Source organism: Stegostoma tigrinum, chromosome 5 (genome assembly GCF_030684315.1).
Source record: "Stegostoma tigrinum isolate sSteTig4 chromosome 5, sSteTig4.hap1, whole genome shotgun sequence".
In the NCBI taxonomy this organism is placed as follows: Eukaryota; Metazoa; Chordata; class Chondrichthyes; order Orectolobiformes; family Stegostomatidae; genus Stegostoma; species Stegostoma tigrinum.
In genome coordinates, this window is record NC_081358.1 from 112,342,000 (window position 1) to 112,367,870 (window position 25,871).

Below are 25,871 nucleotides of genomic sequence, written 5' to 3' on the forward strand. Positions count from 1 at the left end.
TTAAGGACATCGGCTATGAAGAAAGGTTTAAAAAGACTAGGATTGTTTTCACTGGCAAGATGGCGCCTGAGAGAAGACCTGATAGAGGTCTACAATATTATGAGAGGCATAGATAGGGTGGATAGTCAAAGACTTTTTCCCAAGGCTGAAGTTTCAATTACAAGGGGACACAGGTTCAAGGTAAGAGGGGGAAAGTTTGAGGGAGATGTAAGAGGGATGGTTTTCACACAGAGAGCGGTAAGAGCTCGGAACACACTGCCAGAAGAGGTGGTGGAAGCGACATGTTGGCAACACTTAAGAGGCACCTGGATGGTTACATGAATGCAGAGGGAAAAGTGAGATACAGACTGAATAAATTGGCTACGGCATGATGATCAGCCCAGGCTTGGAGGGCCGAAGGGCCTATTTCTGTGCTGTACTTCTCTTTTGTTCTTTTATAGATGGACCTGTTACAAAGGATTCCATTTTAAATTCAGTCTTGGAATGTGGGCATCACTGTCTGGGCAGGCATCCGTTATCTATCCCTAATTGCCCTTGAGAAGGTGGTAGTGAACTGCCTTCTTGAACAGCTGCAGTCCATTTGCTGTGGGTTGATCCACAATGCTGTTAGGGACAGAATTCCAAGATTATGGCCGAGCGACACTGAAGGAACGCCGATATATTTCCAAGTCAGGATGGTGAGTAACTTGCAGTTGGTGGCGTTCCCATGTATCTGCTGCCTTTGTCCTTCTTGATAACAGCAGTCATGGGTTTGGGAGTTGCTGTAAGAGGGCTCGGTGAATTTCTGCAGTACAACTTGTAGATAGTACTCACAGCTGCTATTGAGCACGGTGGTGGAGGGAGTGGATATGATGCCAATCAAGCAGACTACTTTGCCCTGAATGGTATCAAACGTTTTAAGTGCTGTTGGAGCTGAAATTGCGTGAGAAATTTCTCCAGTGATCTTATGAATTGCTGATACACTGCTCAGGTCTCACTTTAGAACAGGAAATGAAGTCGCTACTGCTCTATGGGAAACATGAAAAGCAGTTAAACAGAGAAAATAAATTTATTCTCATTTAGAGAGCACAACCATCGAAAATAAAGCATTTTACTTCTGAATTAAAAAGACTTGCATTTATACAGCATTTTTCATGATGATTTTGAAGTCACAAAGCAAACTCTGAAAAACAGGAATGTGATAATGATCAGGTAATCTGTTTATTTATGATATGATAATGGAACTGCAGATGCTGGAAAATCCAAGATAACAAAGTGTGGAGCTGGATGAACACAGCAGGCCAAGCAACATCTCAGGAGCACAAAAGCTGATGTTTCGGGCCTAGACCCTTCATCAGAGAGGGGGATGGGGAGAGGGAACTTTACATTGGGGAAACCAAACGGAGGCTTGGGGACCGCTTTGCAGAACACCTCCGCTCAGTTCGCAACAAACAACTGCACCTCCCAGTCACGAACCATTTCAACTCCCCCTCCCATTCCTCAGATGACATGTCCGTCATGGGCCTCCTGCAGTGCCACAATGATGCCATCCGAAGGTTGCAGGAACAGCAACTCATATTCCACTTGGGAACCCTGCAGCCCAATGGTATCAATGTGCACTTCACAAGCTTCAAAATCTCCTCTTCTCCCACTGCATCCCAAAACCAGCCCAGTTCTTCCCCTCCCCCCACTGCATCCCAAAACCAGCCCAGCTCGTCCCCTCCCCCCACTGCATCCCTAAACCAGCCCAGCCTGTCTCTGCTTCCCTAACCTGTTCTTCCTCTCACCCATCCCTTCCTCCCACCTCAAGCCGCACCTCCATTTCCTACCTACCACCTCATCCCGCCTCCTTGACCTGTCCATCTTCCCTGGACTGACCTATCCCCTCCCTACCTCCTCACCTATACTCTCCTCTCTACCTATCTTGTTTTCTCTCCATCTTCGGTCCATCTCCCCCCCCTCCCTATTTATTCCAGTTCCCTCTCCCCAGCCCCTCTCTAATGAAGGGTCTAGTCCCGAAACATCAGCTTTTGTGCTCCTGAGATGCTACTTGGCCTGCTGTGTTCATCCAGCTCCACACTTTGTTATCTCTGTTTATTTATGATGCTGATTGAGAGATTAAGTTTGTCCAGGAAACTGAAAATAAGAGAAGGGTGATAACAAGGTGTAGAGCTGGATGAACACAACAGGCCAAGCAGCATCTTAGGAGCGGGAAGACTGACGTTTCGGCCCAGACCCTTCTTCAGAAAGGGTTTCCATTTTCTGAAGAAGGATCTAGGCCCGAAATGTCAGCCTTTCTGTTCCTTTGATGCTGCTTGGCCGGCTCTGTTCATCCAGGTCTACACTTTGTTATCTCAGATTCTCCAGAATCTGCAGTTCCTACTATCTCTATAAGTAAAGTGTGCTTTGTATAAGTGAGGCCTTGGTATTCAGAATAATAAGGGGGAATCTTATAGAAACATATAAAATTTTGAAGGGAATAGACCAGATAGAAGCAAGGAGGCTGTTTCCACTGGCAGGTGAAACTAGAACTAGGGGACATAGCCTCAAAATAAGGGGGTGCAGATTTAGGACTGATTTGAGGAGGAAAGGGTTGTGAAGCTGTGGAATTTTCTGCCCAGTGAAGCAATTGAGGGTAGCTGGTTAAATGTTTTTAAGGCAAAGATAGATTTTTGGACAGTAAAGCATTTAAGGGTATGGTGAAAGGCAGGTAAATGGAGTCGAGTCCACAAAAAGATCCACCACAATCTTATTGAATGGCAAAACAGGCTCAAGGGGCCAGACAACCTACTCCTGTTCTTATGTTCTTAAGCATCTCTTACAGCCACTGAGCAAACAGACAGGCATTAGGTTCAATGTCTCATCTAAAACACAGCTGTGGGTGTAGCTGCAGCTCTGCTAGGACTTTGACTTAGCGATGATGAAGGAAAGATGACTGTATTTCCACATTTGGATGATATGTGACTCGGAGAAGTACCTACATTCCCATGTACTTGCTTCTGGTTGGTTTGGAAGGAGCGGCTGAAACACACAAGATATCAACAATTTAAAGTGTTGCAACCTATAAGACTACAGAACAGAGCTGAAAAAGTCAATAAGGCAGCATAGTGTCATTTTTGCTTGATGCAAGTCATGCTGGTCATAAATTGTCTATGTTTCTAAGATGTTTCTTTGGGATGTCCACTGCAATCTATAGTCTGAGTTACTTGAAGAGACGAGCAGGCCTGATCAAAGTGATGTGGACCCGTAAAAAAGATTATTTGAGAAACATCACATATATCTTGGTTCCTGCAATTAGAATCATTTTTAAAGCAACACTGCCTTTGGTTAGAAGATCTTGGTGAACGTATATTCATGAAGAGACATCTCCACCTCCCACAGTCACAACATTTGTTCCTGGAATAAAATGTTTATTTATGTTTCAACAACTTATAAATTCCATTTTAGCTGCTCATAAGCTCGGTGTCTGGAGATGAGACTGAGCTGTGATCCACATTTACAGCGCCACAATTCAAGTTTCAAAGACCATCAGTTCTGCCCAGCAGAGATGGGATGCTATCCTACGGTCTACCATTCATGGCTTGACAAATAGCTCCGCACACTCTTTGACATAGAGATTGGCACATTTTTGAGACTTTAAAATCCAAATGCACCTTGAATTCAACATCACCTCTGCCCAGCATCTCGGTAAATAGAGATTTATTCTTTCATGGGTTTCTCTGACAAAGTCAGCATGTGTTGTCCATCCCTAACTGTTCATAAACTGAATGGTGCACTAGACCATTTCAGAGGCAGTTAAGAGTCAAACGCATTGGAGTCATATGTAGATCAGATCAAGTATGGATGGCAGATTTCCTCCTCCGAAGGGACCCAGGTAGGTTTTTTTTGTAACAATAGTTTCATGGTCATTTCTATATTTTTATTAATTGGACAGGGATTCCACCAAATGTAAGAGGATCCGCTTGGACTATTGGATTACTAATTCAGTGACATTACCGCTGTACCATCATCTTCGGGAAAGTTTTTCTCTGAAGTGAGTTGAAGGCAAGTCCCCAGGTTCTCAGGAATCTCTCCAATAAAGGTGAAGGTAAAGAAGTAGCAGGAATGCTACTGGTTATCTTGCCTACTAGAGAGCAGTGACAGAGGTGGTCAGCTCCCAAGTGGGGAGTGAGGACCTGCAGGATCTCCCTCAATAGTCTCACCAGTCCAGCAGATGTAAGTACTGCTCTTTATTTATTCCACTGTTTGTATAACATAGGCAGTTTCTTAACTCAACCTGCTGCTCCCTTCCATTAGATCAATAAAATCATGATCAGGGTAGTCATGGTGTGAAAATACAGCAAGTATTTAATTGCTGTGGAATTCATTATCACAGGAAGTAGTTGGTGCCTAAACAGTGAATGGATTCAAGAGGCGGCTAGATATTGCACTTGTGGTGAATGGGGTCAAAGGTTATGGAGAGAAAGCAGGGTTTGGCTATTCAGTTGGACAAACAGCCATTATCATGATGAATGGCAGAGAAGGCTCGAAAGGGCCGAATGGCCTCCTCCTGCTCCTATCTTCTTTGTTTCTATGTATCTATGCTCATCTGCCTTATTTTTCCCAGGCGGATATGATTAACATTTGGGGCTAAGTCTCACTTTTCTATTATTCCTTCTATTATTTCTATTATTCAATTAAAGATATTCCACTGAATATCTTTGTTCACTCTCTTTAATGACCAAAACTGTATCAATAGCTGTGGGAGCATGGGCAACTGCTGTTTAGGCACAGGAAGAGTCTCTCAGACATTTCTGAAGAAGGGTCTAGGCCCAAAACTTCAGCTTTCCCGCTCCTCTGATGCTGCTTGACCTGCTGTGTTCATCCAGCCCTACACCTTGTTATCTCAGATTCTCCAGCATCTGCAGTTCCTACTATCTCTGAAGCAGTTAAGTGTCACCCGCATTGCTCTGGGTCTTGAGTCACATGTATGTTAGATCAGGTAAGGATAGCAGCTTCCTTCCCTAAAGGACTTTACTGAGCTAGATGGGTTTTCTGATAATCAGCAATGATTTCATGGTCATCATTAGATTCTTAATTCCAGCTTCTATTGAATTCCAATTCCACCATCTGCTGTGGCAGTATTTGAACCCGAGTTCCCAGAATGTTATCTCGATCTTTGGATTAAAAGTCTAGTGATAATATCACTCGGTATTATTCATCACCCTTTCCATATTACCCTTCACCAAGACCTCTGAATCATTGACCAGCTGCTTGGGACAGCCCTCAGCCCTCGAAGGACCATGTTGAAGGAGAAAGCAAAGTAGAGAGGCAGTAGATAGAGGGAGGGAATTTGAGTGCTTGGGCCCAGCAGCTGAAGACATTGCCACACATAGTGGTGCAATCATAACTGGAAATGCATAAGAAACCACAATTGGTGGAGTGTAGATGTCTTAGGGAGTTTCAGCATTGGCTAGACCATGGATGGGGAGAGACCATAGAGGGATCTGAAAACGAGAATGAGAATTTCAAAATCAAGAGATCTGAGATTGAGAGCCAATGAAGGTCAGATACAGTATAGGTAGGTGAACAAGACTTAGTGCAAGTTAAGACATGAACAGTGAATTTTGATCTCAGGCTTAAAGACTGTGGAATATGTACAGTTCAGTGAGGATTACATTGGAATAGTCAAATCTAATGGCAATAATGACATGAATAAGGGTTTCAGCAGCAAGTGGACTCTGAAGCCTCATCAATGATGCAAATGAATGGGTGAAGTTCATTAGATGTGCCAGTTTGGGCAGCCAGATTGGTTTAATCTCGCATGCTTGTGAGGGAGGGGGATGGAGTTGGAAGGTAGGATCAGAGTTTGGAGAAAGCAATGGCCTGAGTCCCAAATACTTAACAGAAAGAAATTTCAATTAACCTAGCTTGGGATGTCGGAATGGTAGTTGGAACGTCTATCAATGGTTCAGGAATCCAGGGATGATGGCGGTGAGGTAAAGTTGGTGTCAGCACATTGTGCTTTTCATTAATGCCATGAAGGGGAGCATGGGAGGGAGGGAGGCATGGTAATGGTGTAGGAGCAGGAAGAGAAAAGAGAATGAGGAAGACAAAAGTTTGAAAACACGTACTAACAGATTCAATAACAGATTCTTCCCTGCTGTTATCAGACTTATAAATGGGCCTCTCACATATTAAAGCTGATCTTTCTTTGCACCTTCTCTGTAGCTGTAACGCTACATTCTGCATTCAGTTCTAATGCCCTGCTGTACTTCTATAAGGTTTGATTTGCCTGGATAGTAAGCAAAACAAAACTTTTCACTGGATCTCAGTATATGCAACACTAATAAATCAAATCAAATCAAATCAAATCAAAGAGACCATTGTATGTGATTCTCTAATCCCTGTTCATTTCCAGTCTTTGAGAACTCAAGTTCCAGCCTTCAAGTTTCAGTGAAATGTGAACAACTGTTACTGAATAGATCGATGTACAGGAAAGGGACCAGCAATGTTTCTTACTTTGATTTAGTGTTAACTCTTATGGCCTCAACTCTATTTGCCTGAGCGAATAGATTCTGACAGTCTAGAATTTTCTGGAAAATTATTATCTGCTCTTTTCTTTTCTTTGGAGGACACTGTACTCTTACATTATGAGATCAAGTAAGTTATGTGGAACAGTCCCTCTTCCGCACCTACACAGGCCCCAAACCCCACCTCTTCTTCCGTTACATTGATGACTGTATCGGCACCACCTCGTGCTCCCAAGAGGAACTCGAACAGTTCATCCACTTCACCAACACCTTCCACCCCAACCTTAAGTTCACCTGGAACATCTCCAACACATCCCTCACATTCCTGGACCTTTCTGACTCCATCTCAGGCAACCACCTACATACCAGTGTCCATTTCAAGCCCACTGACTCCCACAGCTACCTGGAATACACCACCTCCCACCCACCTTCCTGCAAAAATTCCATCCCCTACTCTCAATTCCTTTACCGCCGCTGCATCTGCTCCCAGGATGAGGCATTCCACGCCCACACATCCCAGATGTCCTCGTTCTTCAAGGACCTCAACATTCCTCCCGCGGTGGTCGAGAATGCCCTCGACTGTGTCTCCCGCATTTCCCACAACTCATCCCTCACACCCCACCACCGCAATATCCACCAAAAGAGAATCCCCCTTGTCCTCACATACCACCCCACCAACCTCCAGATGCAACGCATCATCCTTCGACACTTCCGCCGTCTGCAATCCGACTCCACCACCGAAGACATTTTTCCATCCCCACCCTTGTCTGCCTTCCAGAAAGGCCACTCTCTCCAGGACTCCCTTGTCCGCTCCACATTCTCCTCCAACCCCACCACACCCGGCACCTTCCCCTGCAACCGCAGGAAGTGCTACACTTGCCCCCACACCTCCTCCCTCACCCCCATCCTAGGCCACAAGATGACTTTCCACATCAAGCAGTTGTTCACCTGCACATCTGCCAATGTGGTATACTGCATCCACTGTAGCCGTTGTGGTTTCCTCTACATCAGGGAAACCAAGCGGAGGCTTGGGGACCGCTTTGCAGAACGCCTCCGCTCAGTTCGCAGTAAACAACTGCACCTCCCAGTTGCGAACCATTTCCACTCCCCCTCCCATTCCTCAGACGACATGTCCATCCTGGGCCTCCTGCAGTGCCACAGTGATGCCACCCGAAGGTTGCAGGACAGAACTGATATTCTGCTTGGGAACCCTGCAGCCCAATGGTATCAATGCGGATTTCACAAGCTTCAAAATCTCCCCTCCCCACACTGCATCCCAAAACCAGCCCAGCTCGTCTCCGCCTCCCTAATCTGTTCTTCCTCTCACCTATCCCCTCCTCCCACCTCAAGCTGCACCTCCATTTCCTTCCTACTAACCTCACCCTGCTCTCCCAGGACTGACCTATCCCCTCCCTACTTCCCCACCTATACTCACCTCTACAGGCTCCATCCCCGCCCCTTTAACTTGTCTGTCTCCTCTTCACCTATCTTCTCCTCTATCCACCTTTGAGCCGCCTCCCCCCCTTCCCTATTTATTTCAGAACCCTCTCCCCATCCCCCGGTCTAGGCCCGAAACGTCAGCTTTTGTGCTCCTAAGATGCTGCTTGGCCTGCTGAGTTCATCCAGCTCCATACTTTGTTACATCTGATGTTTCGTTTCTCTGTGACTTTTCCCAGTTCCTCTAATTAGCTTCTCCTCTATGTATCAAAGGTATGAGTGATGCATGGCAATGGTTTGAAGCTGATGAGAAATTTATTTAAAATGTCCAGACTATCAGCACTTATAGAGTACCTTTGGAAATTCTGCACTGAATATTGCTGAGGCTTTTTGTCTTGTGGTCCTTAGGACAAACACAAACATAACAAATTTCAAACTTTCACAGCGATTTAAACTCCAGCAGTAGGTATTTTCCTAATCAGCCTGTTCAGAGATGTTATGACACATTTCTGGAGTACATGAGATTTAAACCCAGGCCTCCTGATCGAGAGGTAGGATCATTGCCACTGCATCACAAGAGGCCCCACACTCCAGGATTAGCGAGTACTTATTGAAAGTACATTCCTCTACAGTATATTTAAAACTGATAGGCATCTAGGAAGCAATCCACATCCCAAACCACTGGCTCCTAGTTGTTTTTCACCAATCTGCATTCTGAGATGTTTGCTTATCTCACTGAAAATACCTCTGGAATGTCAACAGTGTCTTTTGAGATTTTCTTGAGAGCTCTTTGTTACATACAAGTTGACATTTTGAAGCACAAATGCATTCTCGTCATCCAACAGCTAACTGTAATTATAGAAGGCAAAGGCACCGAATTAATGCAGAGATGTCAATTTAAAGGGTGCACTATCAGTCAGATAGTATCAACAGTAAAGGCATCACAATTCTTTGACTGCACTTAAACCAGTAATACTCCAAAACATGCTCATCCTCAAAAGCGTTGCCTATTTGATCCTTTATTTCAAAGATTACTTTTCTCATGACATTTTGTGAAAGTACGTTCCAAAACATTTCAAATTGCAGATTATGAATAATTCAACTTTTCAACATTTGGCATGTTGCACTCTAAGCTGCCTCAATGAAATTACAATACTTTTGACGTTTACAATGCAGTTCTCTCTTTAGCCTTGTTACCTTCCAGTTAGGAGACGGCACCTTTCTATTTGCTGTAGTATGCGAGAGCATTTCAAACCCAGTCTTGGGTATAATTTCCAAAAGCACACCTCACAAGCTTGTAATAACAAAGTGCGGAGCTGGATGAACACCCACTTCTGATGAAGGGACTAGGCCCGAAACGTCAGCTTTTGTGCTCCTAAGATGCTGCTGGGCCTGCTGTGTTCATCCAGCTCCACACTTTGTTATCTCAGATTCTCCGGCATCTGTAGTTCCCATTATCTTTCACAAGCTTGTATTTGTGTCCTCTAATTTCTCTCCATTTAGATGTCCAGTGATAAAGCTTTTGTAAAGTTGTCATAAATTTCATAAGTGTTGACATAAAAAATAAATGCAAAAGATCAAGAAAATCCCATGTGCCGAATGATGCATTGTGTAGCTGCTTTAAGTAAGAGGTTACTATCAATGGTATGTACAGGGTGTGTACAATTATATTATCGCTGAGGAGGATGCAGGGTCAGTAATGATGGCCTGTTGATGCTGGCAGTCTGAATAGTTTTATATCATTTCTCTGCTGGAGAGACAGCTGTAGGCAATGGGTTTTATGGCAGAGACTGGGTGAACATAAGCGAGTTAAATTCTATTATTTATGACAGTCAAATGCATGTAACTCATAACTATTAGATTGAAAGAAAATTACGATGTACAATTATTTTCAAAGTTCTGTCTCCATTATATTTAATAGGTAACATTATATTTACCATTTATGCAGATCAATTCCTCATTAAAGCATTCATGAGCTTAATGTTTGCCTGATGGACAGCCTTGTATGCTCAATGATTACCATTAGGTTCTTCAATTATATCCCCATTAATGTTGTACTCATGGCAATTTGTTAATGCATTTACACATTGGCGTTTATTATTGGTTCTGCAACACATATTAGTGTGAGCGCATACGTTGATTTTAATAAGTATAATGCGTGAAAAATGCTGAAACCCTGCAAATGTTTTAAGAGCGATTGGTTGATTGGCAAAGAGTGGTAATCCCACACAAATTCCCATATTCTTTTTTAAATGAAAGCAGGGAGCTCTGCATTTCTGCAAAGAGATTGTCTTGGCTCTCCTTCAGAAAGGCAGAGCCATACTTCCAGTCTGACGGCCCCCTTGCAGTGAAGAATGTCAGAGGAAGACAAACTTTATCAGAGATAATGGGAACTGCAGATGCTGGAGAATCCAAGATAATAAAGTGTGAAGCTGGATGAACACAGCAGGCCCAGCAGCATCTCAGGAGCACAAAAGCTGACGTTTCGGGCCTAGACCCTTCATCAGAAAGGGGGATAGGGTGAGGGTTCTGGAATAAATAGGGAGAGAGGGGGAGGCGGACCGAAGATGGAGAGAAAAGAAGATAGGTGGAGAGGAGAGTATAGGTGGGGAGATAGGGAGGGGATAGGTCAGTCCAGGGAAGACGGACAGGTCAAGGAGGTGGGATGAGGTTAGTAGGTAGGAGATGGAGGTGTGGCTTGGGGTGGGAGGAAGGGATGGGTGAGAGGAAGAACAGGTTAGGGAGGCAGAGACAGGTTGGACTGGTTTTGGGATGCAGTGGGTGGAGGGGAAGAGCTGGGCTGGTTGTGTGGTGCAGTGGGGGGAGGGGACGAACTGGGCTGGTTTTGGGATGCGGTGGGGGAAGGGGAGATTTTGAAGCTGGTGAAGTCCACATTGATACCATTGGGCTGCAGGGTTCCCAAGCTCATCGTGGGAGCAGATGCGGCGGAGGCGGAGGAATTGGGAATAGGGGATGCCTCTTTGTAGGTTACGTGGAACAGTCCCTCTTCCGCACCTACACAGGCCCCAAACCCCACCTCTTTCTCCGTTACATTGATAACTGTATCGGCGCTGCCTCTTGCTCCCCAGAGGAGCTCGAACAGTTCATCCACTTTACCAACACCTTCCACCCCAACCTTCAGTTCACCTGGGCCATCTCCAGCACATCCCTCACCTTCCTGGACCTCCCAGTCTCTATCTCAGGCAACCAGCTTGTAACTGTTGTCCATTTCAAGCCCACCGACTCCCACAGCTACCTAGAATACACCTCCTCCCACCCACCCTCCTGCAAAAATTCCATCCCCTATTCCCAATTCCTCCGTCTCTGCCGCATCTGCTCCCACGATGAGGCATTCCACTCCCGCACATCCCAGATGTCCAAGTTCTTCAAGGACTGCAACTTTCCCCCGACAGTGGTCAAGAACGCCCTTGACCGCGTCTCCCGCATTTCCCGCAACACATCCCTCACACCCCGCCCCCGCCACATCCGCCCAAAGAGGATCCCCCTTGTTCTCACACACCAGCCCACCAACCTCCGGATACAACGCATCATCCTCCAACACTTCCGCCATCTACAATCTGAGCCCACCACCGAAGACATTTTTCCATCCCCACCCTTGTCTGCTTTCCGGAGAGACTACTCTCTCCGTGACTCCCTTGTTCGCTCCACACTGCCCTCCAACCCCACCACACCCGGCACCTTCCCCTGCAACCGCAGGAAATGCTACACTCGCCCCCACACCTCCTCCCTCACCCCAATCCCAGGCCCCATGATGACTTTCCATATTAAGCAGAGGTTCACCTGCACATCTGCCAATGTGGTATACTGCATCCACTGCACCCGGTGTGGCTTCCTCTACATTGGGGATACCAAGCGGAGGCTTGGGGGCCACTTTGCAGAACACCTCGCAATAAACAACTGCACCTCACAGTCGCAAACCATTTCCATTCACCCTCCCATTCTTTAGATGACATGTCCATCATGGGCCTCCTGCAGTGCCACAATGATGCCACCCGAAGGTTGCAGGAACAGCAACTCATATTCCGCTTGGGAACCCTGCAGCCCAATGGTATCAATGTGGACTTCACCAGCTTCAAAATCTCCCCTTCCCCCACCGCATCCCAAAACCAGCCCAGTTCGTCCCCTCCCCCCACTGCACCACACAACCAGCCCAGCTCTTCCCCTCCACCCACTGCATCCCAAAACCAGTCCAGCCTGTCTCTGCCTCCCTAACCTGTTCTTCCTCTAACCCATCCCTTCCTCCCACCCCAAGCCGCACCTCCATCTCCTACTTACTAACCTCATCCCACCTCCTTGACCTGTCCGTCTTCCCTGGACTGACCTATCCCCTCCCTACCTCCCCACCTATACTCTCCTCTCCCCCATCTTCTTTTCTCTCCATCTTCAGTCCGCCTCCCCCTCTCTCCCTATTTATTCCAGAACCCTCACCCCATCCCCCTCTCTGATGAAGGGTCTAGGCCCGAAACGTCAGCTTTTGTGCTCCTGAGATGCTGCTGGGCCTGCTGTGTTCATCCAGCTCCACACTTTGTTATCGAAGACAAACTGTAGCCTGCTTTCGCAGCAGTAAGCTGCTGTATTCTGGAATGTAAAGGTCCTTACAGCTGCTATTAAACTGTAAATACATGAAGTTTGGATGTTGGGCGGGTAGGGTGCAAAATGGTTAAAGTGAATGTGGTTTCAGGTAAGTAGGCTAACAGATAAATAGGATGCCATCTAGGAAGGGGGTTGGCTTTGGGGTTTGGATGCCAGATGAATAGGATTTAGGGTGACAGGGTAGTAGGGTGCAAAGGTGCCAGTTAGGCAGGTGTCAAGTGACAGGGTTTGGGTGCCGGAGGGTAAGGTGGCAAGGTGAGTGCTTGTGTCAAATGAAAGAGAGATGCATTTATATCGTGCCTGTCATGGCCTCAGTGTGATCTCAAAGTACTTTACACCTCATGAAGTCAAGGTGCTGCTATAACATCAGGAGGTAATTGGTGCACAGCAGGCTGGTAATGACTGAACAATCCATTTTGAGGATCTTAGCTGAGGGACCAATGTTGCCCAAAATTGTTGGCAGTACATCCCCAACCATCTTTCAATAGGGTCATGGGATCTGTAATGTCTGCCTGAGGGCAGATGGTTTTAACATTCAATTGGAAAGATGTGGATTCAGAAGTCAGTGAGTAAACAACTGTGGCTTCTTGCCAGAATGGAATTAACTCTTTCTTTCCCTGGCTGCCAAGCTTTGGGAGACTAGTTTCTATTCAAGGACACAGAATATGATTTTAGGAGCCACAGGGCCATGTCCCACAAACCACCGGATTTCCTTGAGAAAAATGGCTCTAAATTAATGGATGAGGTTCCGCTGATGATTATAATTTACTGACTTGGATTGTCAGATGTCCTCGCTAACCTTCTGCATGTCAGTTTTAAATGCAGGGCAAATGGAAAATTAGTTGGCCTAAATAAAGATGGGTTTGACAAGAGGAGGTGATGCTGAGTGGAAAACAGGACGGTTCAGGGTTGGTTACGACTAGGGCTTGTCGGCAGGAAGTGGCACTCCACAAGGATCTGTTCAATTTCCCAGTAAGGCTCACAAACAGTTCAGAAGTGAATCCTTTCAGTAACATTGATAATGGGAACTGCAAATGCTGGAGAATCCAAGATAACAAAATGTGGAGCTGGATGAACACAGCATGCCAAGCAGCATCTTAGAAGCACAAAAGCTGACATTTCAGGCCTAGACCCTTCATCAGTTTCAGTAACATTACCTTATTGCAATAGTCAGTGGCAAGATAGCAGGTCTGGGTGATATTGGTAACATTCTGAAGCGGGCTGATGGATAGGGTAGTGGAAAGGTTAAGTTACTGGACCAATAGTTCAGGGAAAATGGGCAGAACCTTGTTCTTGTTGAGGCTAAGTATGGGTGATGGGCCCATTAGTAGCAGCGATTTCTCCACAGCAGAGGATATTCTCGTGTAATTACTCAGCTCATTATAGATAAAGTGCTGAATTTCATGGGTGGGCAAGCATTAATTTATGAAGTCCAACAGGACGTTCGAGCTTAGAGTTGTGGGCAATCCATTCATAAAACACGCTCAGACGGCATGTCACTGTCTGCAGGCAAGGAGCGTCAGAAAAATCAGTACTCATCTCCCCCCTCAAAAATGACAACAAAGGGAAAGCAGGGATACCAGAGGGATTAATCCGTTGAGTATATACAGGAGCTTCACTTTCTGCTGGGTATGAACATGCACCTTCACTCTCTGTTGGGAATTACAGGAGCTTCACTCTCTGCTGGGAATGTGCAGGAGCTGCACTCTCTGAGAAAGTACAGGGAGCTTCACTCTGCTGGGAATGTACAGGGAGCTTCACTCTCTGCTGGGAATGTGCAGGAGCTTCACTCTCTGAGAAAGTACAGGGAGCTTCACTCTCTGCTGGGTGTGTACCAGAAGCTTCACTGTCAGCTGGGAATGCACAGGAAGCTTCACTCTCTGCTGCGAATGTGCAGGAGTGTCACTCTCTGAGAATGTACAGGGAGTGTCACTCTCTGCTAGGAATGTACAGACAGCTTCACTTACTTCTGGGAATGTGCAGGGAGCTTCACTCTCTGATGGGAATGTGCAGGAGCTTCACTCTCTGAGAAAGTACAGGGAGCTTCACTCTGCTGGGAATGTACAGGGAGCTTCACTCTGCTGGGAATGTGCAGGGGCTTCACTCAGCTGGGAATGTACAGGGAGTTTCACTCTCTGCTGGGAATGTACAGGGAGCTTCACTCTCTGCTGGGAATGTGCAGGAGCTTCACTCTCTGAGAAAGTACAGGGAGCTTCACTCTCTGCTGGGTGTGTACCGGAAGCTTCACTGTCAGCTGGGAATGCACAGGAAGCTTCACTCTCTGCTGGGTGTGTACAAGGAGGATCACTCTCTGCTGGAAATGTATAGGGGAGCTTCACTGTCTGCTGGGAATGTACAAGGAGCTTCACTCTGCTGGGTGTGCACAGGACTGAGTGAGGACTTTGACCTCCCTCCAGGTGCCTCAAACCTTCAAGTGTTCAATTTTGCCCTGACAGCGAGCAGGATGGACACCAGAGAAGCATGAGATAGAAGATCAATTGCTTTGCGAATGTAAGGAGTGACCACTCCACAAAAGACTATTTGGTATCGTTCTCCATTAGAGAGAGACAATTGGTTAGGTACAGCTTCATGGTAAGCGCTGCACACGGGGAAGGTGAGGTTGGAGGTCTCCTTGACTTGCTACAGTTAGTTTGGGAATGAAACCTGTGCTGATGGCTTTATTCTGCACCGTACTCTAATTCTCTGGCCAACTGAACTAAGAGTAAAGAACAAAGAACAAAGAAAATTACAGCACAGGAAGAGGCCCTTCAGCCCTCAAAGCCTGCACTGATCGAGGTCCTCTGTCTAAACCTGTCATCTATTTTCTCAGGGTCTGTATCCCTTTGCTCCCTGCCCATCCATGTACCTGTCCAGATACATCTTAAAAGACACTATCGTGTCTACGTCTACTACCTCCCCTCGCAACGCATTCCAGGCACCTACCACCCTCTGCGTAAAGAACTGTCCACGCATATCTCCCTTAAACTGTGCTCCTCTCACTTTGAACTCATGACCCCTAGTAATTGAGTCCCCCACTCTGGGGAAAAAGCTTCTTGCTATCCACCTTGTCTATACCCCTCATGATTTTGTAGACCTCAATCATGTCCCCCCTCAATTTGCATCTTTAAAAAATAATCCTAATCTACTCAACCTGTCTTCATAGCTAGCGCCCTCCATACCAGGCAACATCATGGTGAATCTCCTCTGCACCCTCTCCAAAGCATCCACATCCTTTTGGTAAAGCGGCGACCAGAACTGTACACAGTATTCTAAATGTGGCCGAACCAAAGTCCTATACAACTATAATATGACCTGCCAACTCTTGTATTCAATACCCCGGCCGATGAAGGAAAGCATGCCGTGTGCCTTCTTGACCACTCTAACTAACTTTCACCTCAAAAATGGCTGGTGCTATCAAACAGAGAGACCTAGGGGTTTAGGTAAATAATTCTTTGAAAGTGATGTCACAGGTAGATAGGATGGTTAAGAAGGCATTAAGCATGCATGCTTTCATTGCTCAGACCTTTGAGTACAGGAGTCGGGATGTCATGTTGAGGTTCTACAGTATGTTGGTGAAGCCACTTTTGAAATACTGTGGTTAAAACTGTGTCAGAGATAATTGGAACTGCAGATGCTGGAGAATCCGAGATAACAAGGTGTGGAGCTGGATGAACACAGCAGGCCAAGCAGCATCAGAGGAGCAGATGCTGCCTGGCCTGCTGTGTTCATCCAGCTCCACACTTTGTTATCTTTGAAGTCCTGTGTTCTGGTTGCCCTGTTATGGAAAGGATATTATTAAATTGGAGAGGGTCCAGAAACTATTTACAAGTATGTTGCCAGAACTGGGGGGCTTTTGTCATAAGGTTAGGCTAGATAGGCTGGGAATTTGTTCATGGCAGCATAGGAGATTAAGGGGTGACTTTATAGAGTCTATAAAATGATAAGGGGTACAGATAAGGTGAATAGCCAAAGTCGGTTCCCTTGGGTGGGTGAGTTCAAAAGTAGTGGTATATTTTTAAGGTGAGAGGAGAAAGTTTTAAAAAGGACCTGAGTGATAACTTTTATACAGAGCGTGGTACGGAATGAACTGCCAGGGGAAGCGGGAGATGCAGTTTCAGATATAACATATGGACAGAGACACGAATAGGAAAGATTTAGGGGAATATAGGCCAAACACAAGCAAGTGGGTCAAGGTCGATTTGGGGAACCCTGGTTGGCATGGGTGAGTTGGACCAAAAGGTCTATTTCTGTATGACTCTATGAAACTAAAAATACTGAATCAATTTAGGCCAACAGCAAAGACTAATAATTCCGGATGAACTCTCAGCAAATGATGCAGAGAATGACATTATGGGATCCAGCAAAGGCAGCACAGTATTGGCCTAATGGAAATGACACCTCAATAGAAGGTGGTGTTCTGTTGTCAGAATAATCAAATTCAGAAAGGACTTCCCAGGGAGATTCCTGAAGGTTATGGGGGAATGGAACAATGTAATTAGAGAGAACTTCACTTGCTGGCAGGAACAGCAAAGTGGATATTGAAGATTAGTGTTGGTGTTGAACTTCAACAAACAGCTCCCACCTATCATTTGCAAAGATATTGGGAAACCCGACAAATTCCTAATGGTAACAAAGTTGTGGGCCATCTAGCAGGAAAGAGATCACGCTACAAAGGTGTTATGGAAAGGGAGTTTCTGTCAGAGCACAACGTATTGAATCCATATTATGGATTGTATTGAATTGATGTGATAATGAATGAAAAAATGATAAAAAGATACCTTTCACTGTGTTTAAAAGTCAATAACATTCCTCTACATCACACATCAGTTTTAGTTTCCTATCTGTCAGAATGAAATAGATATTGAACAATGATGACTCAGAATACAGAAAGGAGATAGAGGGCTTGGTGATGTGGTGCATTGATAACAAACTCTCTCTCAATATCAACAGAACAAAAGAACCAATCACTGACTTCAGAAAGAAAGGAGGGGAACACTCCCATCTACTTCAACAGACCTGAAGTTGAGAGGGTTGAGAGCATTAAGTTCCAGGAGAAATGATGGCCGACAACCTGTCCTGGACTTCCCATGTAGATGAAATGGTCAAGATGGCACAACAATGCCTCTTCTTCCTCGGGTGGCTTAGGAAATAAGAACCCTCACCAAATTTTACAGATACACCATAGAAAGTGTTCTATCCAAGTGCTTAACAGCCTGGTTTGGCAACAGTTGTGCCCACGTAAGAAACTGCAGAAGGTTATGTGCACAGCCTAGACCATGACAGAAGCCAACCTTCCATCCATGGACTCCATTTACACTTCTCATTGCTGCAGAAAGGCTGCCAACATCATCAAAGATTCCTCCCACCCCTGAAATACTCTCCTACAACCCCTCTCATCAGGCAGAAGGTACAGAAGCTTGAACATATGCTCCAAAAGGTTCAAGAACAGCTTCTTCCCTGCCGTTACTAGACTGCTGAATGGACTCTCTAACTTCAAATAATGTTGATTTTGTTAATGTTGATTTTGCTTCATGTACTTCCGGGCAGTGTAACATTGTATGCCTCACTCTGTCGAAACACCCTATGACCTGTATGTCCTTACTTTCCATGATCTGCCTTCACTGCTTGCAGACAAAGCTTTTCATTGTACTTGGGTACACATGACTACAATAAATCAAATCAACATTCTTGAAGATGTTGAAAGCTTCCTGCCTTAGGCCGCCTGCATCCTCTGAGCATGAGCAAACATTAAGAATATTGAGGGCAATCTGGCCTTGATCCTGCACTTTACAGCTGGGGTCACTGGAAGGTTTTGAGCACCAAAAACCCCAGTGAATCTCCTTCCTAACCTCAGGCTTCTGAGCACACCCTCCTACTGCTTTTCCTAAGAGCAATGAGTTTAAAACAGTCTGAGGGAGGGAATCCTCTGACTCCAAGTGGTTAAGCTATTTACTGCGTCAAGGTAGATGGTAAAGAGTGGGAGGAAAGTATTTTTAGGTGCCACTCAGAAACGGTTGTGCTGTTTTGCCGCAGTGTAATATATGACAGACCAGTACCTCTGGTGCTCGAAATTACTGATACATTTTGAAGGAAAAACCCACAAATCATCTCTGGTGATTGTTGGGCTCAATAGTCTCTTAGTTTTAATCTTCAAAGCTGCTGAGAACATCGAAAACTTGTAAAAAGAAACTGGAATGGGAACTTACCAGGAGACAGGAATGCCCCTTATCACATGTTTCAAAAGTCCCCAGGACATATGAGGACTTCTGAATCTTTTGTGAATCTAGGAAGTAGAAACATTGTTGCACGTCAGGTGTCCTGTGTATACTGCCATCTGGTTTCAAATTTATTCAGAAATTCTGACTTCATAGGGAGATCAGAGCTTGAAAATGTGCCAATTTAATTCTTCCAATCTTTTTGCCCTCCTTTTCTGAAGGTCCTGACTCAGACTGGTACAGTTCCACAAGAGCTGGCTCTTGCTTTGTCCCTGCTAAACATTTCCTCATATGAGAGTCTAGAAAGTGGGATCGCTTTAATTTTAAACAGCCTCATTTCTCTGTCATGTAACTTCAGTCATGTGCTAAGCAATGGGTGCCCACAGAATTTGTTGAAACTATCTGACCTCACAATAGGCTGTAACTCTTTGCTTGGCCCCTGTGGCTGGTGTTAATCACAACACTGGGCCCCTGGTGGTTTTCAATTCAGATACCACATTCCTTAGTCCTCTCTCAGCTTCTGCTCTTTCTCTGCCCTCACTGAACCCACCCGACTCATCCCCTTATTCCTCCCTCTCTCATGGCTGCTCCTTAGTCAATGGCCGTTCTTTTTATTTTTGTTTATAGATATGATGAAGCAATCTTTTTAGAATTGTTGTGACACACCCCTGGAGCAGGTAGGAATTGAACCTGAGCCTTCTAGCTCACAAGGAAGGGCACTACAAGAACCTTAGTTTAGTTTATATTGCCCTTAAGTCTTCTTTCTACAGTCGGTCTCTGTCATATTCTCCTCTTCTCCTTGAGCTCTATCTGTCACAACTCCAACCTGACTCTGCCTATTCCAGTTTCTTGTCATGGGCTGGCCTGACAACACTCAGGAAGCTCAACACCATCTCGGACAAAGCGAGCCACTTTATTGGCAGCACATCCACCATCTTCATCATTCACTTCCTTCTATAAGAACATATGAATTAGGAGCAGGAGTGGTGTATTCAGTCTCTCTGCCTCATTCAATGAGATGGTGTTTGATCTGATAGCAATCCCATTCCCAGCCATCCTTGATAACCTTTCACCTCCTTGCTTAATAAGAATACATCTACTCTGCCTTAAAAATATGCAAGGACTATATCCAGAAGAGAATTTCGAAGATTCGTAGCTCTCTGAGCGGTACTCACATTCCATTAGTGAATTAAGACATGGCCTCACCCAGTGCACTTTATAATTGAAGCTTAACCTCCCAGCTTCTGTATTCAATTCTGCTTATGATCTATGACAGAATTCTATTAGCTTTCTATCTGCATAATAACCTTGAGCAATTCCTATACAGGACGCCCAAATCCCTCTGCATCACAGAGCTCTGCAATCTTTCATCTTTTAGATAATATGCTTCTTTCTTATTCTTCGTATCAAAATGGGCAATTTCACATTTGCCACATCTCGCCCATTACTTAACCTATCTATATATTTTTTGTAACCTCCTGTATCCCCTTCACAACTTACTTTTCTATCTTTTTTGTGTTATCAGCAAATTTGATGTGGCAACCATATCTCATGCCCCTTCATCTAAGTCACTTACATAAATTGTAAGCAGTTGATACCTCATACCGATCCCTGAGGCATACCACACATTACATCTTCCCAAAGCACACCAATGCCTCCAATTCCTCAGAAGGCTAAGGAAATCTGGCATATCCGCAATGACTCTTACCAATTTTTATAGATGCACTGTAGAAAGCATCCCACTGGATGCATCACAGCTTGGTATAACAACTGCTCTGCCCAATGCTGTAAGAAATTACAGACAGTTATGAACGCAGCCCAGTCCATCACAAAAACCAGTCTTCCATTCACCGACTCCATCTATACTGTCTGCTGCCTTGGGAAAGCAGCCAAGATAATCAAAGACCCCTTCTATCCATCATACTCTCTTCCACTGTCTTCGGTCAGGCAGAAGATACAAAAGTTTGAAAACACTTACCAAATGATTCAAGGAAAGCAGGAACTACAGATGTTGGAGAGTCTGGGATAACAAGGTGTAGAGCTGGATGAACACAGGAGGCCAAGCAGCATCAGAGGAGCAGGTAGGCTGACGTTTCGGGCCTAGACACTTCTTCAGAAATGGGGGAGAGGAAGGGGGTTCTGAAATAAATAGGGAGAGAGGGGGAGGCAGATAGAAGATGGAGAGAGGAGACGATAGGCAGAGAGGAGACAGACTGGTCAAAGAGGTGGGAATGGAGCCAGTAGAGGTGAGTATAGGTGGGGAGGTAGGGAGGAGATAGGTCAGTCCAGGGAGGACGGACAGGTCAAGGGGGTGGGATGAAGCTAGTAGGTAGGAGATGGGAGTGGGACTTGAGGTAGAAGGAGGGGATAAGTGGGAGGAAGGACAGGTTAGGGAGGTGGGGATGAGCTGGGCTAGTTTAGGGATGCGGTGGGGGGAGGGGAGATTTTGAAGCTTATGAAGCCTACATTGATACTATTGGGCTGCAGGGTTCCCAAGCGGAATATCAGTTGCTGTTCCTGCAACCTTCGGGTAGCATCGTTCTGGCACTGCAGGAGGCCCAGGAACAACTTTATCCCTGCTGTTATTAGACTTTTGAGTGGACAACTCATACTTAGAGTCAATCTTTCTCTGCACCTTCACTGCAACTGTAATAATATATTCTGCATTCTGTTTTATTACCCTGGCGTCCTTATGTAAGATACAATTTGCCTGGATAGTACACAAAACTATAACATTTCTCTGTATCTCAGTACGTGACAATAATAAATCAAATCAAATCAAATCTTTGCCTTCTGTTAGGCAGGCAATCTTCTATCCAACTATGTTACCCCTTTCTCATGAGGTTTAATTTTCTGCACTAAACTTTGATGTGGCACTTTATCAAATGCCTTCTGAAAATCTAAGTGCAATACATCGTCCAGTTCCCTTCTATCCATGTTATCCCCTCAGCAATCTATAATTTTTATTTCCCTTTCATAAACCATGTTGACTCTGCCTGATTGCCTTGAACTTATGCTGGTGCCCCGTTATAACATCTTTAATAATAGCTTCGGGCACTTTCTGTGTGACAGATGTTAGGCTAACTGGCCTGTAGTTTCCTGCTTTCTGTCCCCTTCCCTTGAGAATAAAGGAATTACATTCGCAATCTTCTGGTCAGTTGGGACTGTCCCTGAATCAAGGATGTTTTGGAAAATTGAAACCAAAACATGAACTAACTCTCTTGCCATTTCGTTTAAAACCTAGATGTAAAGTCCATCAGGACTTGGGCACTTGTCAGCCTGCAGCTCAATTTACGTAGTATACTTCTCTTGTGATTGTGTTTTGCCTGAGCTCCTGATTTATTGCTGTTTCTGGAATGTTACTTGTATCCTTTAGATTAGATTCCCTACAGTGTGGAAACAGGCCCTTCGGCCTAACAAGCCCACACCTCCCCTTGAAGCATCCCACCCAGACCCATCCCCCTATAACCCACACACACCCCTGACCACTACAGGCAATTTAGCATGGCCGATCCACCTAAGCTGCACATCTTTGGACTGTGGGAGGAAACCGGAGGACCCGGAGGAAACCCACGCAGACACCTGAAGAATGTGCAAACTCCATACAGACAGTCGCCCGAGGCGGGAATTGAATCTGGGTCCCTGGTGCTGCGAGGCTGCAGTGCTAGCCACTGAGCCACCGTGAGTTAGAGTGAAGACTGATGCAAGTACCTATTCAGTTCATCTGCTGTCTCTTCACTTTGCATTATTATTTGTCCAGTCTCAATTTCGATAGGATCAATGCTCACTTTGATAGTTCTTACCTTCTTCAAATATTTATTTTCTTTCTGTATTTCTGGCTTCTTTTCTCTTGCACTGTAATTTTTCTCTCCTTATTAATTTTTTGGTCACTCCAGGCAGACAGTTGGGGTAGCACCATCATCTACAAGATGTAACTGCAGTAACTCAGCACAGCTCCTCTAACAGCACCTTCAAAGCTAACACTCATGGACAGCAGATGTGTGGAAACACCACCACCTTCCAGTTCCCTGTCAAACCACACACCATCCTGACTTGGAGTCTGCCATTTGTTTATTGTTGTTGGGCCAATGTCCTGGAACTCACCTGTTAACACCTGAGGTGTCCCTACAACTCGATGTCAGCCGCAATCAAAGAAGGCCACTCAGCACCAAGGCATGTAGTTTTGGCCATGAACACTATCCTGGCCAGGACATCCACACCCCATGAATGAAGAAAACAAAAAGAGGTGCTTTGTTACTTTTTGGTTCACTGTGGTGTGGCATAATGAGAGCTGAAGGGCAATGCCTGCAGAAATTTAATGTTATTGAAAATGCCTACTGTTACAATTCACCCACTGAAACTGCGACAGATTTCCAGGGAAGCTCAGGCAAGGGATATATTTGCCTTCAGGTAGCTGGTGAATTCACAACACCCAATGAATCATGATCTAAATTTATGCTAATAGTTTGCCCTCATGAAATTGTACATGAACAACACACTTGCATCGATGCTGCCTGGCCTGCTGTGATCTTCCAGCTCCATACTGTGTTATCTCTGACTTCAGCATATGCAGTTCTTACTATCTCTGACACATGCATTTGAATCTGTTTGATGACTCCAATGGCAATTCTCTTCATTGCAAACAGGGGAACCAGGCCTAGGGGAGAAGTTTTAAACCTTTAGATAGATGGAAATGCTGGAGGAGGGATGACTTATAGAATGAAGTGAAATATTGTGAATATTCCTTGCAATCAGTGCCACAGGAATGTGATCTACATAAGCAGATCGCGTACAAATTTACATGTTAATTTGGTAGTAGCCCTTCCCTTCCAGACACAGCATGTAGATTACAGTCCAAGTGGAAACATACATATATAAGGGTTTATTTTGACATTATTCAACTGGCTGTAGGCAGCAGGATGGACAGTTAAAAATAAGCAGTTAGTTTCCAGACCGTTTGTGATACTAATAAGCGGAGATTTTCAGTCAGGGGAAGTGCCCACCTAAAGCAAATGAGAATCATATCACTTTCTACAGATCAAGATTCGAAGACAGCACAGTATTCCCCTGAGGTAGAATTAGGTTTACAACTTGTCTGGTGATAGAAGAGGCCAGTAGTCCATCTGCTACCTCTTCACTTCAGGTCTGTGAGTGGCTCATGCCCAACTTCACAGCAGTTCAAAAATCAAGAAGGCAGAAATAGCTGTACCACCTGCTACTAGAGAGCTTTGGGCCACCCATTCTGGTTAGATGCATTCTGGGAGCCTTCATCACGTGATCTATCTCCCATCTTCTTAACTGCAAGGCTGTAGCCTAGAGATACCCAGAGCTAGTTGTGCACAAGTTGGAGTCTAACTGAAAGGATGGTGAAAACCACACAAGTGCCAAAAATAATTAGAGAGTGTGTCACTTGTGTGACCATCCTCATTGCCTATTCAGATAAGTAATTTTGAATCTCATAATTAAACATTCAATGATAATATTTTTCCCTTTATTTGCTCACAGGATGAGGGCATTGTTGACCAGGCAGCATTTATTGCCCATTTTTAATTGCCCAGAGGGCAGATAGGAGTCACCCATATGGCCGTGGGTCTGGAGTCACATGTAGGCCAGACCAGGTAAGGATGGTAGTTTCCTTCCCTAAAGGGCATTCGTGAACCAGATGGATTTTTCCTGACAATTGATTTATGGTCATCGTTAGATTCTTAATGCTAGATTTTATTGAATTCAAATTCCACCATCTGCCATGGCCAGATGTGAATCCAGGTCCCCAGAACATTACCTGGATCTCTGAGTTAACAGTCCTGTGACAATACCACTAGGCTGCTGCCTCCCCATGAAAAACAAAGCGAAAACAATATACGCCTCTGTTAAAACCCTTGTGATGTTTCTCCCAGGTTGCTTGGCTTAAATAACCTTTGACTGCTCAAGGCAATTCTGGGCTCTTGCCAATGCTATGTGTAACAATAATCATTAAGGTATGGGTCTATGGCAACACATGTATCCAATTACCTAAAGGTGTGTGTGTACAGAGAAGTGATTTCAGAGCTGTTTCCTTCAGTGATCTTGTATTGAAATTGATGGAAATGGAAACAATACACCCCAGCTATCCATCTTTGACACGGATGTCAGTGTCCACGGCACTACGTGTTTCTGTTTAGTCATCTGCTCAAGATCAGTGTGCGTTACCCTAAATACTGCTGTTGAGTTTGTACCTACAGGGACTCCAGCTGTAAAATGCTCTGAGGATAGAGAATTCATGTGAAAATGGGAATTCCTTTCTACAACATGCACAATACCAGAAGATTAGATCTCACTAGTAGGTCCTGAGGAAGGGAGAAATGCTCCAATGGTCATGTGGGGCTATTGAGAATGGGAAGGAAGTGAAGGCGATGCTTTTGTGCCAGGGAAAGGTCATGACTGAGCTTTCAGGAAGGAGAAAGGAGAAGGTAAAAGCTGGGGGCTGGTGCAAAAGCAACAATTAAAATTGTTTTTTCTTTACTCATTCAAGGGATGAGGGTTACACTGGCCAGGCAGTATTTATCACCCATTCCTAATTGTCCAGAGGGCAGTTCAGAGTTAATCATATTGCTGTGGGTCTAGAGTCACATGTAGTCCAGACCAAGTAAGGATGGCAGTTTCTTTCCCAAAAGGACATTAGCGAACCAGATGGGTTTTTCCTGACAATTGAATCATGTTCATCATTAAACCCTTAATTCCACATATTTATTGAGTTGAAATTCCACCATTTGCCATGGTGGGGTTCAAACTCAGGTCTCCAGAACATTACCTGGGTCAACAATTCAGCAACACTAACACGAGGCCATCACCTCCTCTTTTTATAGCACCTACATAGGTGTGTTATGAAACAAAATAAGGCACTGCTTTCATATAGGTTCCTCTGTTCTTTATACAAGCTCAGACCAGACCTCAAAGTTTCTTTCAAACAATCTTTATTAACAACTCATACATGATGGCAAGGCATCAGGGGCCCTTGCTTTGAGTTGCACCAGCTCCGAGCTTGTAGCAGAGTCTGTAACATGGGACTACTGAGGGCGCAGTTAGATTGCAATGTACCTCAGAAACATATCTACATATCCCTTAAAACCCAGCT

General features: G+C 45.0%; 1 long non-coding RNA gene across 1 annotated transcript in view; it reads left to right on the plus strand.

The window, feature by feature from the left end:
* Positions 1-18,230, plus strand: part of LOC125451707 (uncharacterized) — a 41,193-nt gene extending 22,963 nt beyond the window's left edge. Inside the window, exon 2 of the long non-coding RNA XR_009445808.1 lies at positions 17,493-18,230. This is a non-coding gene — a long non-coding RNA (uncharacterized LOC125451707). The remainder of the gene's footprint in view (positions 1-17,492) is intronic.
* Positions 18,231-25,871: the final 7,641 nt, after the last annotated feature.